Genomic DNA, 23,663 nt, shown 5'->3' with positions numbered 1-23,663 from the left:
GACTGCGATCCTTAGCTGCGGTGTCACCCTGCTGGTGTCCCCTCCCTCGCCTGAGTAGCCCAGTGGTCTATCACGGTCTGACTGCGATCCTTAGCTGCGGTGTCACCCTGCTGGTGTCCCCACCCTCGCATGAGTAGCCCTGTGGTCTATCACGGTCTGACTGCGATCCTTAGCTGCGGTGTCACCCTGCTGGTGTCCCCACCTTCGCATGAGTACCCCTATGGTCTATCACTGTCTGACTGCGATCCTTGGCTGCGGTGTCACCCTGCTGGTGTCCCCACCCTCGTGTGAGTAGCCTCGTGGTCTATCACAGTCTGACTGCGATCCTTGGCTGCGGTGTCACCCTGCTGGTGTCCCCACCCTCAAGTGAGTAGCCCTGTGGTCTATCACGGTCTGACTGCGATCCTTAGCTGCGGTGTCACCCTGCTGGTGTCCCCACCCTCGTGTGAGTAGCCTCGTGGTCTATCACTCTCTCTCTCTCTCTTTCTCTCTCTCTCTCTCTCTCTCTCTCTCTCTCTCTCTCACTTAAGATACCCAGGCTAGTACACATAAGTAGACCCAAGGCATCTCTGTGTTTCACACACACATACACACACACTCACGGACAGATGGCACAAACAGGAAGAAATACAAACAGTTACTAAAGTACAGACCAGCATAGAACATGGTTCAAACACTGCCAATGTAGTTGCGTAGCAACAAACTAGCATACGCGCATACAATAACTCAAACACACTAACGCATCAAATATGCAACACCGACAACAATCAATAGACTGCAGAACACACACACCAACGCTATAGGCAGTGAATAAATGCTGACAAATGCAGATATTAAAATATTAAGAATAAGTGGGAAACCCAATCTACCCTTGTAGGCTTGGGCAATTAAATATTGGCAGGTATGTGAGCCTACAAGGGATTTACTAAAGCTTATGTTTACATTAAGTGCTGCATTCAATGTTGGCAAACTCTATCAAGTAGCAGAAATTCAGTTTCTTCGGATACAATTCTAATGATTTACATATGAACAAATCTTCAACGAAAAATATATAACACGGGTATATGTATTCAGAGAATACATTTATATTGATCAAAAAATTGTAGAGGGTACAAAAAGATAAAACATTAAAAAAAACAATGCAACCAGAAGTTACAATCATTTGATGTTAAATATTCTTCATCATTAGAATAAAGGAGTATAAGAGGTGGTATTTCGCAATTGCTTGGAGATGGTGTGGTGACGTCTAACTGTATGTAAATTACCTGTGAACGTTTTGTTGGGAGGATGAAAGGGATGTCTAGGAGAGAGTTAAGAGTTGTTAGAGGGTATGTGTGAGTTGTATTTGGAACTGTGTGTTAAAAAGAGTGTTAAATAGATGGCGACGTTTATAAGAAGGTATTTTGCCTGATGTCATTTGCTTTTGTAAAGGCACAGGGACATTATGCATCTCAACAAGATCACCTAGTGTTGATGAAAAGGTGAAGCCGGGATTATAACACAAGTCACAATCAGATGTTTTTAGGCACAGGGAGTTTTAGTGATGTGCCCAGAATCACATAATGTTGATTCAACGCCGTGACTCGGACCTTGCTCCACAGTTTCAAAGTCGGCAGCTCTGGCTGATAGATTACTATTATGGGTCAATCTGTGTACTGCCAAATGAAACAGGCAGCACCAGACGACAGGATGATCCTTGGAGGACGTAGAAATGTGACCCCTGGGTTTGGACAGAAGGCCATCAGTGTATTTACACCACATTTGGAGGATGGCGCCTGACTGGGAGGGAGGGACGAAAGGGCAGCTGGAGCGCTTGTTTACTTTGTTTGTTTCCCATCCTCCACCTGGAGTCTGGGCTCAGTATGTGTGCAGTATTGCCACTGCTAGGGCGGGGCCCGGGGCCCAATCCGGAGCACTGGAGCGTGGTGGATAGTGCCAATATCAGCCACACTCAAAGCCCTCCTGCAGCAACATACAGGTAACATAAATAAGCAGACAAGACAACTTTTTGGTGGAGAAAATTGCTGCAGGTTTATTTGCATACCAAATATACCAACATGGTGGGTTATCTTACAGGCGATCCAAAGGCAAGCCGCCCCTCGCGGCCTACCACCTGATGGGCCAACTTGCATCGTGGCCTTAGCCAATCGGTGCTTAGCGGTAGTGGAGAGGTGATAGCCCCTCCCACTTCCGTTGAACCATTGGTTCACCATATAACTCACGCCCCCCCCTATGAGGGGCGGAGCGTTCAAGCGCCCCCGGTTGTACAGGTTTCCAACCGCCCGTAGGACAGATGGGGCGCCGTTGTGATGAAGCAAAGCTTCGCATATTTTGCGACTTGCTGTATTCATGAACCTCGTCTGTGTGTAACAAAGTAATAATTGTATGTCTTACTAATGTTTATTTTATGTTTAAACGAAGTTTCCCGATGCTTGCATATGTGTTTTACTAAAATAATTTACTCGAGTCATTTAAAATGTCCGCCGCTTGTATTTAGTTACTGCGCATGCGTCAGTCACACTCACGTGTCCTGACGTGTCTGCAGAATTGGAGGGAAATTTATGCGCATGCGTAATACATAGCTTTGCCAATAATGTGGTACTGCTCGTGCCACTGCTCTTGTGTCTGTTGATATGTAGCTAACATTTAGACTGCATAAGTATATTTCTTAGTGATAAGTTGAAAGTAAAAACCCTGTGATGTGTTTTCATAATGTTATTTCTATGTATTAATTTGTTTTCGCTTGCTTTTCATGTACCGCGGGGAATGGGGGTCTGACTGCACCAAAAGCCATCTTGGAGGTCCCTTCTACGCATGTGCGACTTTCCGGGGACCTGACAACCTTGGCTGATGGAACTTAGCCAGCTGGCAGTGATGGGCAAGATGCTCCTGAGAAACTGACCTGCGAACTCGGCTGGACGAAGTCATGTGTCCCTGCTCCGATACATTGTACAATTGTCATTGTATTTCTCTGCAGTTTCTCATGGGAACCCCAATCTCGCTAGGCGGTACCCAGATATGTAAATGAAGCATCCAAATAGTGTGTTATGATTGGTGTGTTACCCAAATCCTACCTTAGGACCAATCGAAATTGGGGATTCTGACACTTTGCAACATTTGGGGGGTGGTACCCTGTCCCAAAACAGTATATCTACCCTGGATTCACCTAGGGAATTCGTCCGACTTGTCTGGTTTAGCTGACCTGTCACTGACCCATCGTACTCAATAGGTGACTGAAGATACAGAGCGCTGCGGAGCACTCTGTCCGAAATTGACCATAGACTAAGGTTCTACTGAACCTTAAAGTGCTGGCGAAGCACTTTGCTGGGAGTTCGCTGACCCAATCGGGGTCTTGATCGATAGCTGCAGAGAGGGTGGAGCGCAGGCGTTGCTTCCAAACTGCGGGTGCGGTCCTGTCCTGAGCGGTCCTGTCCTGAGGGTTTGCTGTCCTGTCCTGAGGTCCTGTCCTGATTCCTAATCTGAGGGTATCCTGTCCTGTCCTGGGTGTCCATTCTGCACCTGCTGTCCTTTGAGGGGTATCCTTCCTTGAGGGTTTCCTGTCCTTAACTGACCCGTGGCCAGGGTTTGGTTTCCACACCAGTCTAGGTAAATACTGCTCTAAATTCTTTAAACTTGCACCTTTCTATATTTCTGTCTTTTGCTTTAATAAAGACACACCTTGCATATGTTGATTTTTCCATGCTTTTGCCGCAAACTATGAAAACGTAAAGTCATTTGCATATTTTCTTACCCTACCTTTTAGAAATCATATTTTGCATTGCAGTTTGTCATTTCCTGATATGGTCTAGAACTGCCTTACTTAAGCTGTCTGAAAATTCTTTGCCTTGAATACATAGCATTTCCCTTTGCATCTCACATTTGCATTTAAATGATTACCCTGACTTTATTTCTCTATAGTTATGTACTTTTCATTATCTTGGTTATTGATTGCCTTATTCTTGTAAGTTTGATGCTTGATGAAAACGAACTTTAGATAAACATTTTAAAACTTCCAGTTGTCCGTGGTCATTTTACAACAGTATTGAATGTCATTTGAATTTGCATTTGCTGCCTTTCCTTTTACAGCTAGGCCCCTGATCCGTTGAGGTCATAGGTACCCGTGTCGGTGGATGGTAAGTCGGGTACACTGAGTAATAACAGTAGGGAACACACACAAATTGGTAGCAGCCCGTGAAGTCGCCCTGTCAATGAATAGTGTGAATTGAAAGTATATGGGCCCTGAAGCCGGAAACGGCGGAATCATTGGCTGGGTGACCTCGCGCGCTCTATCAGTTGCACCCCAGGGTCCACCACACAGACTTCCTGGGGATATTCGGCCTCAGCACCCTTTGTGCTCCTGAAGAGGGTACCCCAGAGTACCTTTCCGCCTCTGGATCACCATGAAACTCCGCCTGCAACACAAATAAAAAAGATGAGAACACTCCCCCCCCACCCTGATTACGCCGGGTAAGCGGTAGGGAGGGAAACAGCATCAGGGTGAGGGGACAAAGAGGCCACCAGGTGGGCGGGGGGGGATTTATACCTCCCCCAATCCCAACCCCGGCTGGAAGTGACGAGCGGGACCCCAAAGGGGTCTCTGGACACTAGGCTGCCCCGTGTGCCATCTTGTGGCACTAAAGGGGTCGCCCTCTTATGAGGGTCCCCTGCGGGACGAGTCGGTCAGCCAGCATAGTGCCAATATCGGCCGCACTCACAGCCCTCCCGCAGCAACATACATGTAACATAAATAAGCAGACAAGACAACTTTTTTGGTGGAGAAAATTGCTGCAGGTTTATAGGCATACCAAATATGCCAACATGGTGGGTTATCTTACAGGCGATCCAAAGGCAAGCTGCCCCTCGCGGCCTACCACCTGATGGGCCAACTTGCATCGTGGCCTTAGCCAATCGGTGCTTAGTGGTTGTGGTGAGGGGATAGCCCCTCCCACTTTCGGTGAACCATTGGTCCACCATATAACTCACGCCCCCCCCCTACGAGGGGCGGAGCGTTCAAGCGACCCACGGTTGTACAGGTTTTCAACCGCCTGTAGGACAGATGGGGCGCCGTCGCACCCCAGGGTCCACCACACAGACTGCCTGGGGATATTCGGCCTCAGCACCCTTTGTGCTCCTGAAGAGGGTACCCCTGAGTACCTTTCTGCCTCTGGATCGCCATGTAACTCTGCCACAGCCCTGGGTGTGATGACCGTCGCAGCCAGGGCCCCCCACCAAGGCCGGCATTCCTACTTACATCCTGCTATTTCTAGGGCCTCTCCCCTATCCAGGAAGAAGAGGTCCATGCTTATACTGGACATATGTACCCCATTGTCCTCAAAACTCCCTGGGAATTCGGCGTGTAGCACCCAAGTCAAATGAAGCCAAGTCTCCTCTGCCCAGTGAATTTACGCATAGCGCAGATTAACCTCCTCCGCGCAGGCTCCATCGCCTCCCTTGCCGAGCTCCCTGCCACAGGAGCCACTAAAGTTTACCTGTCCCCCACTGGTAGCTAATTTGCACTGTGTGGTCTTTGTGGTCTTCTTCTCTGGTGCATTGCTTCGCCACATTGGCCAGACATTTTCATAGTTCATTTCAAATTCTCCCTGGTGCACATAGCAATGGTGTCACTTCAGGTTTGAGGGAATATGTGTATGGTGCCCGTCATTAGACACTGCATCATTTCGTGAAGTGTCAACCTACGCAGCCTCACTGCTTGCTGAACCTTCGACTGGTCACAGATGCCCGGACCTTGCTATCCGACTGTGACCCTAGATACTTACACCAGAATGGTGACGAACTACAAGATTGTGTGTCACCTGTTTCGATTTAGTCCTTTTGGTTGATCCGCTGGGACCCTTCTGTGTCACTGCAAATGCTGTGTCACTCACTTCAGCCCTAGAATGCCCTTGTCCGTCCCTCAAAGACACCTGACAGCCTGATGCCCCCCACAGCTTTGGTGAGGGGTTTTGGGCCCAGTACACCCCAGTCTGTGTTTCTAACATATATCTCCTCTACAGGCTCCAGATAGTGTGAGTGGCTATCCCTGTCCTGGCAAGGCCTGACAGTGGCCAATCCCCCTCCCCCCCCTTGGTGACTATCCTGCCAAGGGATATGTGACCTAAGTACGGGTGTCCTCGCATACTTGCCGTGAAAAAAGCGGGGGAATCACATGAACGAATACTTGCCCCTTCTTGAGCAGTGGGAACGCCAAACAATCCTTCTTCAATCAGTATAGCCAAATTATGCTCTGACCCCATGTTCCCCTCAGTATATTGCACCGCAACCCACAAATTAGCTTGCAGCTTCTGCCAATGCCTGGCTATAGGGCGTGAGTTTTTGTCTGTCCTGGATGGTCTTGAGGATCCATCTCTTGGTGCATGCTTGCAACCCTTAATATTATCACAATAGTTGGGACAATCCCACTGCCTGGCCGCAAGCTTAGCTAAGCCCCTGCCGAAAGCACCTGCCTGTGCGAGCAGACCAAGCTGTCTCCCTCGGCATCCCATCCCTTTAACACAAGGTTTACCTCTTTAGTCATGTCAATAATTGTTTCCATCATGCGTTAAGGCTAGTATGAGATCTGCTTAGACAACATCCCTTCTAATACACCGAGCAATGTAACTTTTCATATTTGTCTCTTAACACGTCGCCCCGTTTGGGCACTCGTTGGACCCAAGGCGGCTATTAACAAGCACCCTATCCAAATGTATCTATCGTGTTGTGCAGCTTGGGACACTATTACTTTCTCACTACGTACTTCCCGGCATGAAAATACTGCCTAAGATCTCCCCATCTTAGTACCTGAATAGCCACGAAATAAATACTGTCTGAGGCAGAACGATTACTAGTGCATCTAGCCAAGGTCCCTCCACTGCGTGTGAACCCCTGCAGTTCATTTTAGACTGTTGTTATTACCTGCCCACATCTGGACCCCACAAGTAAAACCCAGCCAAATCAATTGCAGGCCCTCCTGCTAAGACACAACCCTATCTGGCCGTAAACTTGCCAATAAGTGTCCAATTTATTCAGGGCACCAGAAAATAAAACAAACTGTTAAATCCAAAGGCAAGTCACCCATGATCTTGACTTACTCCGTGCCTGTTGTAGTGGTCCTCTCTGAAAGCCAGACAGTGCTACTTAGAGACAATTGAGGGACGGTGCCGCGCACCAGAAACAACCACCGGACAAATGAGCACCGGTGAACTTGCTGCTGAAAATAGCAGTGGCGGGCCATAGCCGCACTTCCGGAAGTCCAGACTTGACTTTCTCACCTTGTAGGGTTGAAACAGTTACCAATTTGACAAGTGTGTACCTCGCAACTAAGTAGGCGGGGAAAAATGTAAGGGCCCCTCCCCCTTGTGCGACACAGTTGGATTGCTATGACAGAAAGATATAAAAACCATGTATGGTTTCTGCAAGTTATTCTGGGCAACAAATTAAAACAAACCGTTCAATCCAAAGCGATTAAACAAATAACGGCTTTGTTGCATCAGCCAAACCAACGTTGGAGTCATAGCCGAAAGGACTAAGTGTGGACCGGAAAGGAGGAGGTATATGAGAGGCTCCTGCAGGCCCCAAGGTTTGTGCAACTTGCTGCTGCCTCCCCGTAATGCCGGTGGCCCTGAGTCTAGGCAAATGGTGATGTTGTGATACAACTTGAGTTAATGTGTGCACAGTTAAATCCGTTGGTTCTTATTTCAAGCACTTGTGCACTCACCCGTTCTGAGCAGAACGCTGAAAACCAGCCGTGTTGCAGTCTGCCCATGAGTTTATAAAGCTATCAAAATTAGAAAACCCTGCTGCTGTGGAAATTTCCGAGGCTTTGCCCATGGGTCAGCATTTTTTTGTGTGCCTGGGTGTATTTCCGCACAGCAGGTGAAAGGGGTTCGACATAGCTGATTAAAACAATTCCAATAGCTGAATAAAACAATTCTACTAACTGCACTTAGTAACATAATGCACTCCCAGGTGCCCAATTAAGTGGGTACATACACATAGCCTGCTAGTAACATACCTGATCACTGACTGCAGTGACAAGACAGCAGGAGTGTGTAGTTTGACACAGCTTCAGTATCATGAATCTTCTCTTAGCAGGGACGTGGGAGGAATCACGACTGTACTACACCACGGAATAGAGGTCTGTGGGGTTATAAGAGGCACCTCACACCTCCTCAGACAGGTAAAACTAGGCCCTGTGCAGACAATGGGAAGCAGAAGGGGCACACTTAAGTTGCAAGAGAGGGCCATACGCTGGCGCTTTAATGCAGCCAGGCCTCTCGGTGCCAGCAGGCAGTCTAGCGCAGCCACCAGTCTGATGGAATCCCCCACCTGCTCCTGGTAACCGTCATCCGACTGGGAGCCAGTACTGGAACATATGCAGCAGCTGGCACCATGGTGATGCTGAGCTTGCTGGAGTGAGTAGAAAAAATGCATAGTTCCGGCCCTATAAATTAAGGGCCGGTGCTGAGCACTGGAAACCAGTAGCACAAATTAAGCACTGCTTAAGAAAGAAATAAAATGTCCTGCTGCCCTCAAAGCGAAACTAAACATTTGCAGACATCTTGCTTTTACACACATCACACCTTGAAAAATAATGATTCACCGCGCCGGGGAGCCCTCTATAGCGCAGCAGCCGCACTCACACCTAGCGATCATGCAAAAGGTGCCAATGAAAATACGTTTTTTCATCCCCCACCCATCTCCCCACATTTGGTTCCCAAGAGTGAGCCCCACATCAATCATTATAATACCTGTGTTGGCTTCATCCCAATTATTGTCAGGGAGAAACATGGAAGGCTGGGTTTACATCCCCCCACCGCCAAAAGAAAGTAACATAGTGGGGAGCCGCAGCCAACGGCCAACAAGGCAAGGGAGCCGTAGGTTGAAAAAGTTTGGGAAACACTGCAATAGTGCGATAAGCTTTTATCCCGCCATCGTTGTGAGGCTCCCTGATGCATCCGGGCCAAAGATTTGGGCTATATAGGAGGCTATAACTAAAATGCATGTTTCAAGTAACAAAAGTGTGTTTTGCTGGGTCTTGTCAAGGCAGGGGTAAAGTATGTTTGGGTCTCTCCCCTGCTACATTCAAATTCCTATTGCAATCAAGGTCAAATCTGATGCTACATGAATGAAATAGTCGTCCTGTAATCACAATGTATCAAGGTCGATAAAGTCAAAGTCAGGCAGGTCTGTCCTGTATTATGCTGGAGTGTCCTGGACACTGTGCACCTCCCAATACCTTCGTACTTCACTCGAGTCCCCAGGCAACCCCGCCGGGTACCCCTTAAAACAATTGTGTAACTTGTCCTGTGCATGGATGCATAACATTCAACAAAAGTGCACCCTCAACGATCCCCAGCAACATGAGTGCCACCTAGGTAGCACTGGAAACAGATGGCTTCTAGTGCCCCGCTTGTGTGATTTTTATCGCCCTTTTCCAGAAAGGAGATGACTGGACCACCTCAACCCTATTGGCCTCCGGGGCCCAGAATGCTTAAGACGAGTGCTGACTGCTCTTTAGAATCCACGAGGGTTATCCTCGGTCCAAAAGGAAATCATAACTGTGGGTGCATGACACCGCCCCTACCCTTCAGACTACCATCTATAAAGATGCTGCCCTGCTCTCAAATAAATCGTGTCTTTTCCGCTGAGGAACAGAATACCCCCCGTGGCCCACTGCAGGCGCGCAACGCCTTTAAGTAGTTTATTACATTTTTGCTCTCCATTCCCGATTGATCCCTTTATATAACCATTCCCGTATGACATGTAATGAAAACCGGGGCTTGGCTGTATTAATTAGTTGTATGACATCAGCCCGTAGCCTGCCTATGGCTGAAAATAACCAAGTACACCTTTAGCTGTCGGTGTTCCTCAACTGGACTGCTTATCTTGTGCCCCTTTAATGATAGTGCAGGGCGAAAATTACCAGTGTTACGACATTCTTTTACACTAGTCTGATGTTATTTACTTATATCACAAACCCATACTTTCTTATTACAAGCTCCATCATAGACAATCACGTCTTAATCTGTTAAATTATCGGAGAGGGCTGTGCTGTTTTACATAAGGTTCAACATCACAAGAGGGTAATTTAAAAATTGTCAGACCTGGCCAATATATGATAATATTTCACTGTGCAGGTGCCTGTTGCCAAGCGCTAGAAACCATCCAACTTAAGCGCTGCAAAAAACTGGCGGGGCAAACATAGCCCTATATCTATCTGTTACATTCTGTAGCTGATGTCATTTACACTGTCCCTTTAAGTCTATGTTGTTTTTCTTTGAGTGTTCTTTAGAACACCTCTGTCTCTTAAGCTTCAGGTCAGTTACACTGTTCCTGTATGCCAAGGAGCTGCATTCTCTGTTGCTGTGCTGCTTACATTAAAACCTACATAAAAGCTTCATCTGATTCCTGTGGATTTATAACAAATTTTGGCGACGAGGGAAAACTACTTCCTTTTGGATATACAGCAGCACAGGTGTGGAGTTATTTTGGAGCAATTTTTTTTTTTTCATGGAAAAATTTCGATTTCGTTTTAAAAGGGTTGTATGAGGATCTTCATTTACGCAGAAGAAATCACCGATTTATTTACTCCTACCAACACCGGATGGCTTATTTTCAACAGATTGCAGTGTTTCTGGCTACTATTTACCTTTGAAATTTGACTGCTGAAGAACGCGGCTCCTATTGGACGACGCGTAAGACAACCTCGTCATTCCTTACGTGTCATTCGAGGAAAAGCGGAGGCAGCTGTGCTCGTTCCAACGAAGCGTCATCTGGAAGTTGGAAGCCTAAGCTAGCGCGAGAACTATTCCTTTAGTTCTGTATGCGTGTTCACGCTACGTGCGGAACTACATCATCGCGCTGCGTGGCGGCCATTTTGGATTTTGTTATATATCCATGGCAACAACTCACCGAGGGCTGACGATGTTCGTACTTTCGTGAAAATGCATGTTTTTTCCTGTTCTTCGCTTTCATTTTAAAAACGCTTATCACTACGTAAGTGAAATTGACTATATATTACATTTAACGCAATAAGGAAGTTTAACTGCCATACAAGGAAGGTTTTCATTGGAATTTGGTACTTTGTTATTTTCTTGATTTGACATACAAAGGAAGTCACATTTTAACAAAGGAATAGTTTTTTTTTTAAAGAAGGTCACATATTGACTAAGGAACTTCCTTTTCAGTGTAGTTTCTTCAAAATTGTATTTACAGCATGCAATTTTATCCTCCAGAAAAGTTTCTACAAAACAAGGGAGATCCTCCAATTCCATGGACACTTTGGAAGGAAGAGTTTTTCAACAACATGAAGGCAATTGATGGTGAACGCATGGGTTCTGAGAGGAAGAAAAGCATTCTTTTACACTGTCTAGGTTCTGAAGGACAGATGTTTTTTAGGGCTTTACCTCCCATTCCCCCTGCGGATGGTGAAGGTGAAGGAACTAATGTTTATAAAGAGGCCCTTCTTAGGATTGAAAAAAGATTTAAGCCTGTTTCGAATATAGCTTTAAATAGGTATAAGTTTTACACTCGCGCACAACAAGATTCAGAGTCTTTTGATGAGTTTATGACTGCTTTAAGATCGTTATCCATACATTGTAACTTTGGTAATATGTGCGATGAAATGTTGAGAGATCAAATAATTGTCAATGTCAAGAACAAAAAAACGCAAGAACGTCTTTGGGAACTTGGGGATCCTAAATTGTCTGAGGCTATTGCCATTGCGAAATCTTTAGAACAATCTGAAAAATGGATGCTCACTGTTCAAAAACATAGTGTTAACAAATCTGATTCTCATGATGAAGTTTGCTCAGTTAAACATAAAGATTTGAGGAACCAGAATCGATTTCCCATTACGCAATACCTATAATCGATATGTTATGATTAGCATGATGTCACTAAATACTTTAGTTGTATATACATACACAATAACACTATAGGGTTCACCATAATAGCCTTGCACCAATTCATGCTCAATCGCCATATTGGGGCCTTGCTAACGGCATTGCATTAACTAGGCCCCATTCTTCCCTTGCACCAGAGTCTGCCTCCTGAGAAAGAAACCAACTGTTGCTAAAACCGCTGTTTCAGCTTGTTAGGCCTGTCAAGGTCGTAGGTAGCAGAAGAGAAGACCGATAAGCACATTCCGGGAGGGGTGCGGGCGGGCTATCTCGGAGACGGCAGAAGGGAGTCACCCGTTCGACCTTGCTAAATCTAGGATGAGCGAAACCAGGAGCGCATTGTGTGCCATATATGGGCTTTTCTTTTTCTCTGTGCCAGCCTGTACCAATTTGTACTTTTCCATGTTGGGTTATGCTGATGCCAATGCAACTGTATATATGTGATGTACTGACAGGGTGCCAGCAGTCTTCTTGGCTGACCTCGTGGGGTGAGGTCGCAAGGAGCTCCTCTGGCAGAGTTTTGCTTGTCATAATAAATGCTTGGACCTTCTACACTGCCAACCGACTGATTATTGGTAATTAAGTTTTACGGTAACTATAATTGGGAGGTGGTAGAGAATTTTCGGTACTTCAGTTGGCGACTCCGCCGGGACGCCGCGTTGGGGCTGTCCCTCTGTAATCACAGACGACTGGAGGGACATTGAAAGGGGTGCTTTCGATCGGGGGGGTTGCAGACTAGACCAGCGAGAATTCGGGGTTTGCTCCGCCCTCCCGATCCGGAGGACCTCGACTGCTAGTAGCCCCACGCCGGAGTCCTTCGGGTGTGACCCGAGAACCAGCAACGTTGACCTTATCGAGAGTTGGCAGTGGAGAACGTTCAAGCTGACCTGCGTGCACCAGGTGAGTGTCGTGTCTCGTTGTATGTTGGACTACGTCTGCAGATCTGGACATTGGTACTTAGCATTTGGTGACCTGTGGTTAAGGAGAAACTCTGAATTAGCATTTGATGACTTGTGGTCACAGAGAGACTCTGGATAGGGGGTCCGACGGGGGCAATGGTGGATTGCACGTGCAAACGCTCCTGGTGTCTTTTTTTATTTTTTTTTATTGCACCTTACAATAAAAAAGGTGCCATCCGGGCCGGCCGCCATCATGTACTGATAAATAGTCTGCCCCTGTTAGGGTAACGCACATTGTAGAGCAGTGATCAGATAAAAAGGCAAAGCAGTGGTAAATGAAAAGGTACATTAAGAAGGAGAAAATGCGGATCATTAAAGGTTTTTGTTTTTTGTTTTTTAGAAAAAATAACAAACAACAAGGAAATCACATTGCGGTCATCCTGGAATCAATAGCGTCGCATTAAGTTAGTACAGAAAGTCCAGGAATCGCCTGGCTTTTTGACACGTGGCTATCTATGGGTCCCGCCCTACCCTCCCCCAAGTCCGGGGTCACTCACCCTGATCCTCCTCCACTACAGTCTGGACAAACCCACCGCCCACTCCCAGATCCCATCAATCTTCATCCCCTTCGTCATCGGATTCTACGGGGTCATCCTCTGACAGTGGCTCACAGATGTCTCCCCGGTACACATTCCAGGGGTCCATATTTTGTCCCATTTCCCTGGGCACGCTCGGCCCAAGTATACTGCCCTCTCTGTCACCATCGCTCTGTCCATATTTTTGCACCATTGTGTTTTCGTTGGCAGGTCTGCCACCCCCCAGCGCTGCGCTACATCACGTTTGGCCACCATCATACCCAATGTGACCCAGATTTAGCCACTTCTGGACAAGTCGTTTGGACCCCATATGTTTAGTAGGTATGTTCGCGGCTCAGGGAGAAGTGAGGTCCCAAGGGTCTGTGACACTGTGCGCATTATCTGCCTCCAATATTCCTGTATGCGTGGGCAGTCCCATATAGTGTGGTAAAATGAAACCTCTTCTCCACAGCCTCGAAGACAATAAGGGTGTTGTGCTCTATGAATGAGGTGCAGTGTCGTTCTAGTGTAGTACACTCTATGTAATATTTTGAGTTGCACTAGCCTCAGTTGAGCAGAGATGGCCACCTCCCGCGGGGACGCCACCGCCTCTTGCCATTCATGTTCGTCCATCTCGCCTATCTCTCCCTCCCATTTAACTTTCAGCGGAGTCATTGGGTCAGGTAAGTTATTAATGAGCTTGCGGTATGTCAACGACGTCGCTCGCTCAACCATGAAATCCGTGAGGAGACAATCCTCAAGCGCTCCTGGTGTCTTTTGAGTGAGAAATACTGGAGATAAGGATTGCACGCCTCAGGGGAACTGCGGTTCTCGCTCGGCCGGACTGTTCTCGGGAAAGCCGATGGTTGAGATTGGGTAGCACCCGGACAAATCTGGAGCGGCGCTTGAAACGCGGGCTTAGCCAGAATAGTTCGGGAGGTGAACCATGAATACTGTCGGATGGCCTGTAGGCCGGTCTGTGGTTTAAAACCTGTATGACTATCTCCAGGCAGTCTGAGGACGAGACTGTTGTTGAAAACGTTCTTTGCAGCTTTTTAAATATTAGAAACAGAGTTCTCCATAGGTGGGAGTCGACGGGCTCCACCTTTTGATTGCAATTATTTGTGTTTCTATTGGTACGTTTTGTGTTTTCGTGTTATGTCATTCCGAAGCTGTATAATGCATGGTATGCATGGTTTTGAATGAAAACATGGCCATGTGAATGAGAGCACTGTGATTGATCGACATTTGATTCTGTTATTTTTGCTACTAAAACTTATTCCTTTTCAGCTGAAATAAAACAAGGAGAAAGGAAATGCCGTGTCTTAGCAAGTTATGTTTTGGTTGTGTTCGCGGCGAGGGTGTAAGGCTGGACGAGAGTCAGCCAGCTCCCCCGGAAGGGACACCCAGCCACGATATGTATTGCAAGCACGGTATTGGCCCCCTTATTTTTAATTCCTTATGGCACAAATACACTAAGGATAACGTAGAATTGCAGTGGCCAAAAACTGGGTCTTTTGAAGAAAAGAAGCTTCAATATTTACAAGAACGCCTTTTTGTTAAACGTAGTCGACAGTCTATGTTCGACACTCTTAACAAATGGCAGAAAGAGGCAAAAAGGAGGCGCATTCGATCAGAGAAGTTCCTCAAGATACAGCAAGGGCAGACTATAACACAGAAAGCTATCGCCCATGATAAAAATAGAATAGAAAAGAATATAGAAATTGCAGACAGACAGTTTAGGCTACAAGTGGACAAAAGCTACGTAACTCTAGAAGGAGCTGAGGATCAGATAGAGGAGCTGCTGGACGCGAGACCCCCTCCGCCATATGCCCCACAGCGCGTATATCCCGCGATACCGGTCCAGCCCGAAGTCAGAACACGAGCATCCGCACCAGAGGAAAGGGGCTCTGCCACCTCTGGCCGAGATGTTGGCGTTCCCTCCCCTCTTGAAGGGGACCTAGCGACACTTGTCCCCGATTCCATGCAGGCGCTAGCACCCCCTCGTATACAACAAAGTGCCCCGACTCCCGAATGGGTTTCTCCCTCTACCAGCGCCGCCCCCGGTGTGTCGGAGCAGACTCCGAGGGGGGCAGCCGGAGGGATGGACGGCAAACGACTGTTCACTAGATCATCCGTGGGATATGGTGAGAAAGAGGTGTTAGAAGATCAGGCCGTTAGATGGATAAGGAGTGACGCGTACACTGTGACTGACATATGGAGTACGGTCAAGGACTTAGAACCGGTAATGCAGCAACACGTGATATTCCAGATGTCTAATTCACTCATTTGGTCTTGGGAAGTCAGCTTCAGGGACGGGACTGCCCCTCAGATATTGTATAATATCCGAGACTGGTCCCATAAATTTAGTTTAACCCCGAATGAGGTATTCAAGAATATAGATACCCTGGTTCAGTACCGGGGGAGACTGTTCTTGAAGAGTCCGCAGTGGACTACGCAGCATCCCATGAGAGAGGTTCATCCCATTTATCATCCCGAGGTCCCTGAACTACGAGATGGTAACCAGGCAATCACACGGGCAGGAATAGTCGCTAGGTTCCAGGAACAATGGGTTTACACTCCATGGAAGAGAAGTGAGGTCCTAGCTCTGAAATCCCAACTACCTGACCCCCGGAAGAACCCTACCGCCTACTACAAAGAGTTGACTGAGGCAGCTGCCTCTGCTGTAATGACATTAGCAGACGTTGAGTTGTTCTTTGGGTTACTTGCACCTGTTCACTTATGGCGACAGGTGCACGACTCTGATCATGCTGAGCTAGGGGGGACATGGGAGGAGTTGAGGGGCTGGGACCGAGATCGCAAACCAGGAGACAAACCAAGGGCTGAAATAATGCCTCTACCAGCAAAAATGTTATGCATACTCTAATTCCGCCCAGAAAGGTTGACTGGGATAAATTGTCTGCTTGTCGGCAGAAAAAGGATGAAAGTGTGTCCGACTTCTTCACGAGGTTCGAGGAAGTTTTCATTGACTTTAGTGGGCAAGATTTGGCAACTGAAGGTGGAACTAGGCTGTTCGTTAACAGATTCGTTACGAACTTGGCTCCGGAGATTTCTGCACGATTGGAGGCGGCGGAAAGTACATGGACTACCTCTACCCCGTCTGTAATCCTAAGCATGGCCCAGTACTATGAACATAGAGAGAACAAAAATAAAGACAAGGTGGAAAAGAAAACAAAAGATCTTAAAACTCGAGTATTGTTGCAGCAAGTAGTGCGGGGACAAGGAGGGGGGAGAGGAGGCCGAGGAACTATGCCCAGAGGGGCGGGCACAGGCAGGGTTGCGGGAGGAGTCCCGACAATAGGTCTGAACCAGTGTTCTTATTGTAGGGAGGAGGGACACTGGAAAGCACAGTGTCCATTTTTGCTTGCTCAGAACGGAGCGGTCCGAGGGCGAGGTCGAGGACGAGGCAGCCCCGACCGAAGTGATATGCGCAAAGAAGAAAGACCAGGCAAGTCGGAAAAGAACCATTTTGACAATCCCCAAGGCAGACAGTACTATCACGATGGTTATGAATCTGAGGGTCAAGACGCTTACGTGACAGCATAGGACAGCCAAGGACAGAGTGGGGGCCAAGTGTCGATCCCGTCAATCAAAGGGGACCTTATGTAAAAGGGGAAGTGTTGGGGACTTCTGAGAATTTCCTAATTGACACGGGAGCAATGAATAGTTCCGTTGCTCGATCATTGGTTCCATGGGCGGCTCTGTCCAGGCAAAATAACGTTTCAGTGGGATTCTCGGGAGTCCGAGTTGTCAGTCCCATCTCTAGACCTCTCCCTTTCACGATCGGTCCTGCCACCATTGACTCCCCTCTACTACTGACTTCGCATTGCGGGGAAAACCTGTTGTGATTAGATATGCTGAAGAAATTAAATGCAACAATTCATTGCTCCGCGGACGGGGTCTATTTAACGATCAGACCCTATGCTGATCACGTGAAACAATGTTTCGCGAAAGGTGAACGCCTTCCGCCTGAATTCGATGGCATTCCCGCCACACTTTGGGCAACAGGGGACGCGGATGTGGGTAAATTAGATATTCCTCAGGTTCACATTACCTTGAAACAAGGCGCAAAGTTACTGCGCATTCCGCAGTATAAGATAGCACCAGCAGGAGAACAGGCTTTGCTGCGCATTATTCAGGACCTGATCGATAAAGGAGTGGTAGAAGAGACGGCTGCTAACATTTGCAATAGCCCGATTCTCTTGATTTTGAAAAGGAACTCTGATGTTGGTGAGCAGGGTGCTGCTTACCGTTTTGTGATTGATTTGAGAGCTGTTAACAAAATAGTGGTGCCACAATACCCAGTGGTGACCGACATCACCACCATTCTCACAACGATCCCGCCAACTGCCAAGTATTTTTCGGTCATAGACCTGAAAAATGCTTTCTACAGCATTCCCATCCATCCTGATAGCAGGCAGATTTTCGGATTCTCGTTATCTGGCCGAAGCTTCCGCTTCTGTCGTGCACCTCAAGGTTATACTGAGAGTCCGAGCATATATAGCCAAGCCCTTAAAGCTTTGCTGGACGACCTGGATCTGCCGAATGGCAATGTCCTTTTGCAATATGTGGATGACTTGCTCATTGCCTCTGACACGGAGGAGGGCTGTAAGGAGGCCATGGTTAAATTGTTGCATCATCTGGCCGCTAAGGGGAACAAGGTATCTTTATCGAAATTCCAATACTGTCGACAGGAGGTGACCTACCTCGGTCATCTACTATCGAAGGAGGGTAGACGACTAACACCTGAACGCATTACTACCATTTCTAACATGTCTGTACCTTGCACGCAGCGTGAAGTTCGCGCTTTTCTTGGCATTACCTCTTACTGTCGCCAATGGATACCTAACTTTTCCCTTCTTGCTAAACCTCTGTTGCACCTGACTACTAAAGATGTGCATGAACCCCTACCCTGGACGGATGAATGTCAGCACTCTTTTGACTCTTTAAAAACTGCTTTGTGTTCTGCTCCTGTCTTGGGCACTCCTGACTATCGTAAACCTTTTGTACTATATGTACACAAGGTCGACGGTTGCTCACTTTCAGTATTAACGCAGGACTTTGGTGGTAAGCAAAGACCGTGCGCCTATTTGTCAGCCACATTGGATAATGTTGCAAGAGCACTTCCTAGCTGTCTGAGGGCCACAGCAGCTGTTGCAGTGGCAATCCGGCAGTCGGAAGGGCTCGTTTTAAATTCTAATTTGACCGTAATGGTGCCACACGCGGTGGACACATTACTAAATAAAACCAAAACGCAACACCTTACAAGTGCACGTCTTACTGGATATGAACTGACATTGTTTGCACCACACATTACGATTACTCGATGTGCAACATTGAACCCTGCCACATTGCTACCACTCCCTACAAGTGAACATGATACAGATCTCCATGACTGCATTTATCGTACTGAAGAAGAAACTATGGGCAGAGTTGACCTTAATGACACCCCTTTAGATGACCCTCAAGGGGAGGTATTTGTGGATGGGTCTTGTTTCAAACTAGCAGATGGGACAACAACAGCTGCATATGCAATTACGACTTTGAAAACAGTTGTTGAGACATTCCGAGTACCTCACCGGTCAGCTCAGGCTGCTGAACTTATGGCCTTGTTGCGAGCCTGTGAGTTGAGTGAGGGACTTGAAGTCAACATTTACACGGACAGCCAATACGCCTTTGGCGTGGCCCATAGTTTTGGGAGGCTGTGGAGGGAGCGGGGTTTCCTTACTTCTCATGGCCAGAAAATTCAGAATGGTCCCTTGGTTGTGCGACTGTTACATGCCCTCACCTTGCCTAAAAAGGTAGCCATCATCAAGTGCAGTGCACACAAAGCAATAGTGGATGAAGTGGGGGAAGGAAATGCTTTCGCAGATCAGGTGGCCAAACAGACAGCACAAACCCTGATGTTAACTATGTTCGTAAATGCCTCTGCAAGGTGGGTGGAGGACGCTGAACTGTTTGATAATACCATGGAGAATGTGAGAGTGTTGCAGAAGGAAGCTACTCCCGCAGAATTGGAGAGATGGGAGAAGGAGGTGGATGGTTGGATGAAAATAATTGCTGGATTGATTTGACCGAAAAACAGATATGGCTATTGCCTAATGCACTAGTACAGGCTGTTGTGACTATGGCACACGGACCGGCACACACAGGAGCAAAAGGTATCTGCGGGCTCCTGGACCCAGTTTGGAACAACCCTAATATCCAAAGGACGGCTGTCCGGTTGGTCCAATACTGTATGGTCTGTTTGCAACACAATCCAGGGAAAGGGGAAAGTGTCTTGAGCGGGAATTTTGCACCTCCCACATTGCCTTTTGAAGTGCTCCAAATGGATTACATTCATATGGAGCGTGTCAATAACTTGAAATACGTTCTGGTGGTGGTGTGTGCTTTTAGCAAATGGGTTGAAGCCTACCCCACCAAGGAAAATACTGCAATGGCCACAGCAAAGGCCCTCTTAAAAGAGTTTGTGCCCCGCTTTGGATTGCCCCGTTTGATCTGGTCGGACAATGGGGGGCACTTCCATGGGGCCCTTGTCAAGCATATCTGCGAGGGTCTACACATTAAGCAGAAGTTCCACGCTGCCCGACATCCGCAATCAGCAGGGCTCGTGGAAAAATATAACGGCATCCTTAAGCTCAAAATGGCCAAAATACAGGAAAGCACTGGGTTGAAATGGCCTGTTACCCTGCCTTTAGCTCTCATGTCATTACATGTTACCCCACACTCTCGTTCTGGCCTCTCCCCGTATGAGATAATATTTGGTAGGCCTGCTAATGTATGGGGGGTACCCAGACCACGTTCTTTTGCGGATATTGAATATCCTATGTTGATCGATTACCTTTATGCCCTAACTAAAGACCTTCGTTCTGTTCATCAGCAGGTAACTTCTGTACTGCAGCCGCTGCCAGAGGGCCCCGGTCATCGACTTCAACCCGGCCCTGTGGGTATTGGTGAAGAAATTTGAATGTAATACCAGTCTGGCTCCAAGGTGGTCCGAGCCACGACAGATACTCCTGGCCACCAGGACGGCGGTTAAGGTGGACTGGAGAAAACACTGGATCCACGTCTCGCATCTAAAGAGGCTGCCTCTTCCGCTTCCTTATGATCAGCAACGCCCAGGGGGAATTCTGACGCAGGAAACAGAGAGAGACGCTGCACTTGTACCCTTTTCTGACGCCTGTGAGAGTGAACTGAGGCTAGAGGAGGGAGAGGCGAGACCAGAAGACTTGGTCCCCGCTAAATCTGCAAACGCTTTGAATCCTGCTTTCAGTACCCCGGCAAGTGAAACTTCTCATGTGCGAAAAGTACCTGGCATACTCTTTTCCCATCAGGAAGTGCCGGGTAATGCGCAATACAACCTGCGACCAAGGAAGCCAAAACGCGGCACCTCAGACCCCTTCCTCAGGAGATAGGGAAAGACTGAATTGCATAAGACAGGGTTTGCTAGTTCTTTTTGGTCTGAGGGGCTGAGCGAGACACTGGACTGAACCCGTTGAGAGCTGGAACTTTGATCATTGTGCTCTGTTCAGAAAGAAGACTCAACACTGAAAAAGGCCTAGGTTGTGCAACGGAGGAGATTTGGAGCACTACTTGTTGATTTTGTTTGGGATGAACAATAGGAGTCTGCCTGTGAGACTCTGACGGACACAGGGAAGAAGAACCCTCTGGCAGGACGGACTGCTAGGCCTACTTTTGGACTTTTAGCTAGGAATGTACCCTTTTGGCCGTATTGTTTTAGAAGAAGAATTCCCAATTGCCCCACGACACGTACCCTTTTATGAGCCAATGTTTTCCACATGGACCACGAAGGTCAAAGTAGCATTTGTAGTGGTTATAGCTGTTATTGTAGCCATGTTCATGGGCTTGTTCATATATTTGGAGCATGAATATCCTCTGCAAAAGTTCTTACCGTCCACCGCTGCACCCTCTGAGCATTTGCTGTTTACTTTGGCACCCCACAAAGAACGACATCGCCAGAAATATGCTAAAAATGTATTTCTTGAAATGCTTCATCAGACGCACAGTGTCACTAACACTACTGATTGCTGGGTTTGTGGGCTTCTACCATCCGCAGTGCACCATCTCACTACCCTTGTCATATCTTGGCAGCTGCGAGGCTTAGTACAAATTGTTTTCAGCCATATACCGCCATTGGGGTGAACATCGCAGGGATTTTGATATTAATGAGCATAATATAATTTTAGACTACATTGGTGCACACTATGGTTTCAATAAAACGGGAAATGGGGGACTGGGAGCAATAGACCCGCAGGCATGTATACAGCTGTGCTTGGTGGCTATGAACAAAACTTGGTTGCAGAACGAACTGTATGATTTTAGAGAGTTCAATGCTTCGTAATATTTCCAGCTTTTTATTGAACGCAATGTCACAAGAGACCGTACTGTACCCATTCCTATTCTGAATGTCTCCTCAGGATTCTGTGTGCAAGGGGTGGGTCGGATACAAATGGGAGATAGCATCTGCAATTATACCTATCGTTTGAAGAAACGCATTAGCCCTCCTTTGATAACTCCACCCAATGTGTATTTTGTCTGTGGAGAAAATGCATATACCTGGTTACCACGCAATTGGGCAGGACGTTGTTACTTGTCTTTCCTTTACCCACCGGTATACATAGCACCATCTGACTATCACAAGACACATCAGCTACACCATGCACGGTCATTCCCTGTAAGCACAGCTCCCACTGCATTACCCAAGAGGCAGCGCAGGCAACTTGATATGACCGAAGTCGATCAAACAGACACCTCTCTGCAGCAATTCACAGATTTTAGCAAGGGTTTAGCACCATTCTGGGGTCCCATATTTAATAGTAGGGAAATAAGGAGATTGTCCAGAATAGTGGAAAATGTCATTAACATAACGACTGATATCCTAGCCAACCTCACTGTGGAGCTTCAGGCGACGAGACTCGTGGCGCTCCAGAACGTATGGTTTTAGACGTTATCTTGGCTGATCGAGGTGGAGCATGCCGCGTGATTGGCAGCTCTTGCTGCGTATATATACCTGACTCCGCCCCCTCTGTTCATTTAGCCATCCAAAAACTGCACCGCATTGCTTCTGAAATGCACACTGCAAATGGGTCCTGGTCACTGTCGGGTTGGTTCTGGGGACTGTTGTCCACCTGGGGATGGAAATTGTTATTGATTCTGGGCGGGGCAGCTGGTATCATCTTTACATCCTGATACAATGTGGTCCGGCCTGTTGCTCTTACTGTGCTACCCGAGTCATTACGCTTTGCGTTCCTACCACTGTCCCTACTAAACACCAAATGTTGCAACAGGGGATACATGAACTAATGGCCATTAATGAAGAGATATTTGAAGATTAACTAACAGACTTTGTATTTAGCTACACCACGCTAAAAGGAGGGTTTGAGGAACCGGAATCGATTTCCCATTACGCAACACCTATAATCGATATGTTATGATTAGCATGATGTCACTTAATACTTTAGTTGTATATTCATACACAATAACACTATAGGGTTCACCATAATAGCCTTGCACCAATTCACGCTCAATCGCCATATTGGGGCCTTGCTAACGGCATTGCATTAACTAAGCCCCATTCTTCCCTTGCACCAGAGTCTGCCTCCTGAGAAAGAAACCAACTGTTGCCAAAACCGCTGTTTCAGCTCGTTAGGCCTGTCAAGGTCGTAGGTAGCAGAAGAGAAGACCGATAAGCACATTCCGGGAGGGGTGCGGGGCGGGCTGTCTCGGAGACGGCAGAAGGGAGTCACCCGTTCAACCTTGCTAAATCTAGGATGAGCGAAACCAGGATGGCATTGCGTGCCATATATGGGCTTTCCTTTTTCTCTGTGCCAGCCTGTACCAATTTGTACTTTTCCATGTTGGGTTATGCTGATGCCAATGCAACTGTATATATGTGATGTACTGACAGGGTGCCAGCAGTCTTCTTGGCAGACCTCGTGGGGTGAGGTCGCAAGGAGCTCCTCTGGCAGAGTTTTGCTTGTCATAATAAATGCTTGGACCTTCTACACTGCCAACCGACTGATTATTGGTAATTGGGTTTTACGTTAACTATAATTGGGAGGTGGTAGAGAATTTTCGGTACTTCGGATGGGCATGTTAATGATAGTATACATCCTAATTCTAATTCAAACAGGTCAAATAATCCAATGAATTTTAGAAGATTTGATAAATCTGTAATATGTTATAAGTGTGGTAGTAGAATGTGTGTTGCTTCGTATGCTGGTTGTCCTGCTATAAATAAGGAGTGT

Source organism: Lissotriton helveticus, chromosome 1_1, assembly GCF_964261635.1.
Source record: "Lissotriton helveticus chromosome 1_1, aLisHel1.1, whole genome shotgun sequence".
NCBI lineage: Eukaryota > Metazoa > Chordata > Amphibia > Caudata > Salamandridae > Lissotriton > Lissotriton helveticus.
The sequence above is the reverse complement of the archived record's forward strand: the minus strand, read 5'-3'. Positions refer to the sequence as shown.